Source organism: Galeopterus variegatus, unplaced genomic scaffold (genome assembly GCF_000696425.1).
Source record: "Galeopterus variegatus unplaced genomic scaffold, G_variegatus-3.0.2 Scaffold1700, whole genome shotgun sequence".
Taxonomy (NCBI): domain Eukaryota; kingdom Metazoa; phylum Chordata; class Mammalia; order Dermoptera; family Cynocephalidae; genus Galeopterus; species Galeopterus variegatus.
Window position 1 is genome coordinate 349,798 of NW_007727811.1, and position 5,729 is coordinate 355,526.

Sequence of the window (5,729 nt, forward strand, 5' to 3'; positions counted from 1 at the left end):
TCGTTGGGTGGATAGATCCAAGAGAAGCTACATTAACTCAGAATTGAGAACTCTGCTGAAGAAGAAACTTTTGGCCAAAAAAGTAAAATTACTATCTAGAAGCTGGAGAGAGACTCCTCTGGCGGTCAGTAGTTTAATTATTCTTGGTTTTCTTTGGTTTATGTTCTCAGTTCTTAACCCCAAAACTTATTTGACTTCTTATCAGGCAATACCAAAAAAGGCATTTAAAAGCCTGGATATAGGCTTTAAAGGATACAAAAAAACAGCAGCTAGGTTTTTTTTTTTTGGCTAGGTTCATCACCATTTTGATGTGCTATCTATCCTTCCAGGGGCCCCCCCCCCCCCCAATCAATCATTGAGTTGGAGAACATAAATTCTGGTCTGGAATAATTATCTACCAAATTGCTTATTATATGTGGGTGTTCCTTTCAGAAAAGATCTCAACAGTACAGTAAAATAGCTTTCTGAGCTTGAGGTCCCAACCAGGCATTTAGATCAAAATCTTAAGTTTTTTCAACTTCTTAGGGAAAAAGGCAAGATGCCCCATTTTCAATGCTGGGCCTTAAGACTGTACTCCCATCTCTAGTGTGAGATGAAGCGGCTCACCTTTAGGAAATCATTTTACCAGTGAGATTGTCTGTAAATCCCTCTAGAAAGTCATCCTGATTTGAGCCTGTTTTCCTGAGCACTTTTGTGCTGAACTGAAAATGTTAAGCTAAAGCAGCCACAGATCCATGTAGCCTCTTTCATCTCTTTATTGTCCCACTGAAAAAAAAAATTTTTTTTTCAGGGTTCAACCTTGTTTTTTAACCTCCCCACGTTGTGTAGAAAATGTGCCACTAGTAAATGATCCCAAAGGACGTCTAGTTTTAGTTACTCAATTCCAGCAGCGTAACAGATATGACTCATGCCTGGGAAGGTAGAGGCTGATTATTGAGACACCCAGGAACAGGAACAGAAATGGATTGGTCTGTTCCACACAGAGCCTCTCCAGGGAGCAGATCTGAAGTTAGGTCTTGGAGAGCTTCCAAAGCCGTAAAGTGAAGTGAGGACTTAGAGACTTTGCTCAGTGAGCAAAAGGCTTGTGTCCTCCCAATAACATGAAAGAGTTCAGAAAGGAATGACAGGCATCTAAGCTGCAGCTCACAGACAGAAACCTGCCCTTTCACCTCTTCCCTTGTGGGTGTGAGCATTTTTGCTCAGAATTTTCCAAAGGGACTCTCTCTTCAAAAATCTAATTTGCTACTAGAGTTTTGTTTAGCTTCTGAGAACCTCACCCTTTCACTCTGTGAACAGACATAGATGTGTTGCTCAGGGTACGTGGGGGAGTCCATGTACCATGTACATGCTCAGATACATGAGGGAGTCCAGGGCCCAGTGGCATAGTGTTGCATTAGTAGTTAGAAAAGCAATTGGTGCACTCTAGCATAAAAGTAATAAGTATGTGCTACAGTTTTGTAAATGTCAGTTTTGTTGTATTGTTTCATGGTCTGAAAACTTTCAAACTGGTTTATAATCAAAGAAAGGGTTGGTGGTTAGAATAGGTAAAGTTCCAGTTAGTGCATCTGTTTTAAGAATGATAGCCGCCAGTTTGCCATGTGCTTAATTAAGGAAGTCAGGAGCACTGGAGGATGTTGGGGACTGTTGGAAATGAAAGTGAAACAGGTGTCTCTCATCTACTGTAGTGTATCAGAAAGAGGAAGTGGACGCCTAATAGTAGTATCTTCACACTTGCTTTTGCCAGCCCAGCCTTTATTTCAGGGACCTTATTTTCCATTCTATCCGATGACCTTAGTAGGGGATGGGCTCTGAAGAGGCAGCAAGGTCCCAGCTCTGTTTGCTGAGCTGTAGTGTATGGTCTCCAAACAGCCTAAAAATTTTCAAAGGGGGTTTCCTTACTATGATCATCTCCACTCCATCTGCCATCTACCATCAGCATCAGAAAGGGTAACATCCCTAGGACCATTCCATTTTAATAGAGATGACCTAGGGCTGGCAGGTTAGCTCAGTTGGTTAGAGCATGGTGCTGACAGCACCAAAGTCCAGGGTTTAATCCCTGTACCAGCAGCTGCCAGAGAGAGAAAGAGTGAGAGAGGAACTAGATGTGCTTTCTTCCCTACCACAGGTGTCCTGTCCAGATGCAGTCTCCTCTTGGCTAAGTTCAACACGTGTTTCCAGGGAATCCCTTGGATTAAAGCAAAGTGGCCGAGATATATTGAGTTTAACTTTTCCCAAAGAACAGAAGTCTTTCTGTCCCTTCCCTCTAGTGCCCATACATTAGCTGAGGCTTAAATGGTCAAGTCCAGTGAATATCTCTAAAATTGAGATAGAGAGCCAGGGATCCAGGGACCCAGTCCCCTGGGGATTCACAGAGTGGCCCAAACTAGACTGCTCTAATCCCACCAGAACCTTGCTGCAGTCCATTTCCATCAGGACTGCCCAGGAAAGCAAACAATTTAGCCTTCCCATCATTAGGTCACTTAGTCCCTTGGGCTTCTGAGTGAGAGCATATCTAGCACCTGTTTAAGTAGTGTGTTTCATAACTGTAGAAAGGGTAGAAAATGGAACAGCCAGCAGACTGAGTCATCTTTGTAGAGGGTGGCAGGAATAACCCCATATGAGCTTAACAAAACTGGGGAATCCAAGGAATGGTGCTTGTAGGGAAGGAGGGGTTGGTTGTGGTCCATAAACCTCTTGCACCTGGTGCAGGGTTAAGGACATAGGGGAGTAACATTGCCCTTACCCCCAGTGCAGATGCCCTCCAAGATTTAGACCATTGAGTGCGTGGTCTTGTTTTCCCATTTTTTTTTTTTTTGTTTCCAAAACAGAAAAATGTACTTGCTTAGTACTGCGTGGAAAGTCAGTTAAGGACATAGGGGAGTAACATTGCCCTTACCCCCAGTGCAGATGCCCTCCAGGATTTAGACCATTGAGTGCATGGTCTTGTTTTCCCATTTTTTTTTTTTTTTTGTTTCCAAAACAGAAAAATGTACTTGCTTAGTACTGCGTGGAAAGTCAAGCTTTTCTTCTTGCCCACACAGGGCTGCTAAGGAAGACTTTTACCGTGCTCTCAGCAGCTGAGGGGAGTGGAATTTGGTTCAGAGAAGGCAAAAGGACACTGAGTTTTCCAGTTTCCTTTTTTCAAGGTGGGAGTTTGGGCTTCCTTCACACCTCCTTTCCATGGTTGCAGCCAGAAGTACAGTTGGGTTGTGGAGGAGGGCTCAGAAGAAAGGGACACTGGTCCAGCCCCAGGTTTGACCCCAGATAGGCGTACAGCAGATACCATCCCCCCTACCTCCTTTAATAGCAGGCCAGCCACATGCACCCTTCCCCTTCTTTACTGACGTGTCCCCTTATGTGAAGCCAGCAGCAGGAGACAGGCAGACCCCTCCCCTGTAGTATAGAGAGAGCTTTGGTACTACCCCTAAAATTCCACCACCCCATCCCATTCCTTTTTGTAAAAACATGCTTAAACCTGTGAGCCTGTCGTTCCTTTCTATATGTTAATCAGTTTCTTTCCATTTGAGCTGTGTGGGAGGGAAGGGCATTGGAATTGTAGGTTGTAATCTTGTGCCAACCAATAAAAACCAGTATTTCACACACATCCCTATTAGTGTCTGGTCTCTTCTTTCCAGAGGTTTCCCTTGAGGCCTTCATCTCAGTCTTTTGATTTTATACCAATTCCTCTGCTGGGTTCTTGGGAATTGCCCTGGAAGTCAGGGGAGGCCCTATGGAAAATTTGCTGTTAATTCAAGTGAGGAACATAGTGGAGAAGCCAATTGCAGTTAGAATCAGCATTTTGTTCCCTTTGCCAGCCCTGCTGCAAGGTGCCCAGGAGAGCCCTGGGTATACTGCCAGTGCCCAGTGCTGAGGAGGCTGTAGGGGGAACCAAAAGAGCTGGCAGGGGAAAAGGTGAGCCATGTTCAGGACAACAAGGAAACATAGGAAGAAATTGCTTTCCTGTGGGGGGGGTGGAGTCGGGAAGGGCTGAAGCTAGTTTTTTGTTGTTGTTGTTGTTGTTTGTTTTTTAAAGATGACTGGTAAGGGGATCTTAACCCTTGACTTGCTGTTGTCAGCACCACACTCTCCCAAGTGAGCCACGGGCCGGCCCTGGAGCCAGTTTTTGAAGCTGTAGAGTAGTGGGACTTGCAGGCAAAGGAGAACAGGCGGGAGTCATCAGTGGGAGAGCAGCATTAAATGAGCTGTGCGCTGTCCCCTGCCCGAGACCCACGAGAGAAACAAGAGCATTTTGAGCTGTAATGAAAAATAAAGGACAATGAGGTCGAGTTATGGAAAACCACAAAAGCCAGTCTGAGGAGTGCAGTTTCATGCTTGTGCTCTTGAACAGGGCAATTGTGTGGTATCAGCCTGTCTGAGAGGAGTCAACAGAAGAACTTGGAGAGGAGCAGGCTGGAAGCTGTTGTGATACTCTACCTGAGGCTATGTGGATTCAAGGCGTGGACCTGGGAGTGAAGAGAGACACTGAAGCGAGAATAAACAGTGTTATCAATCCGATAAACATGTCCATCCACGACACAGGCTGGCTCCTCTAGGATGGGACTCGTGGCATCTCCACTGCCCAAGTTTTGTAAGACAAGAAACCTGATGTGGTCAGTGGAAGAGGGTCACTTCCAGGACAAGACTCACCTGAACCTAACTCACAAGAGACTAATGTATGTGCCCATAGTAGCCTGTTGGCTTCATTCCACCACAGGACAAATTCCCTATCACCTGGTCAGGATGCCCTTTCTCCCTAAAATCCTGATTCTGCAGGCTTCCTTTGTCCATTCCTTGATGATTACCCTTCCTTCCTTTATCAAAGGAGACTTTTTTGGTCAGATTTAGTGTGCATGATGATGCTATGAGCTGATGGATGCTGATACAAATGATATACTCAGGAAACCACCAACTGGTTACCTGTAATTGAGATTTGGGTGTTCTTGGAGCTCCACTCACCCATGTCAGATCATTGTAGACCATTCTACAGATGGCCCATCACTATCATGTTTACTCCATGTTGGCTTTTTCATTTTATTCTCAGAGGATAAATGCAAAACTGTGAGGAGGATCCCCAGCTGAAGGGATAGCATGTGGGAGGGCAGGGTGCTATGCTCGGGTAACAGTAAGTTTGCTGGGTCTGGAGCCTGATAGCAGTAGTGGGCAGGAAGAAGGGAGAGGCAGGAGGTGCTGCGGGAAAGGAAAGCTGGGGTCAGGTGGCTTGGCAGACCGTGCTCGAACTTTACTCTGCATGACTGGGAAGCCAACAAAGGTTTTAAAACAGCACAGTGACTGCGTCAGGTTGAGCTTTTGGGGAAGATGATACTGAGTGTTTCTTGTGTTCAAGGTCTTAATGCCAGGTGCTGTGTTCATTGCTTACACTTAGTCTTTGCAGTCCCAAGAAGCATAGGTCATAGTAAAGGAAATGGAGGCATAGGGACATTAGCCGCTTTTTAAAGGAACTAGACAAACTTAATTCTAAAATCATAGGGTAAAGCACCAAGGATGTCTAAGACAATTTGGAGAAATTTCTAGGAAAAACACAGGACTAGTAGGGAAATTCTGTGTTCTTTCAGTATCAAGACAATATAAAGAGATAGTAACTAAAGTATGTGATAAATAAGAATAAAATGAGACTAGGTAGGTAGAAATGGAAATAAATTAGGAAACAGAACAGAGCAAGGAACCAAGAAACAGACCTATGCATATGTGGAAATACTTGTAAGAGCCAG

The 5,729-nt window shown here is 44.8% G+C and overlaps 2 long non-coding RNA genes across 2 annotated transcripts in view; one reads left to right on the forward strand and one right to left on the reverse strand.

The window, feature by feature from the left end:
- Positions 1-346, reverse strand: part of LOC103595168 — a 3,721-nt gene extending 3,375 nt beyond the window's left edge. The window contains exon 1 of the long non-coding RNA XR_550921.1: positions 233-346. This is a non-coding gene — a long non-coding RNA (uncharacterized LOC103595168). The remainder of the gene's footprint in view (positions 1-232) is intronic.
- A 13-nt stretch (positions 347-359) lies between these two features.
- Positions 360-3,604, forward strand: LOC103595169. The gene is made up of 2 exons (XR_550922.1): positions 360-2,719; positions 2,873-3,604. It is a non-coding gene; the product is annotated as an uncharacterized LOC103595169 (long non-coding RNA).
- The last annotated feature ends 2,125 nt before the right edge of the window (positions 3,605-5,729 follow it).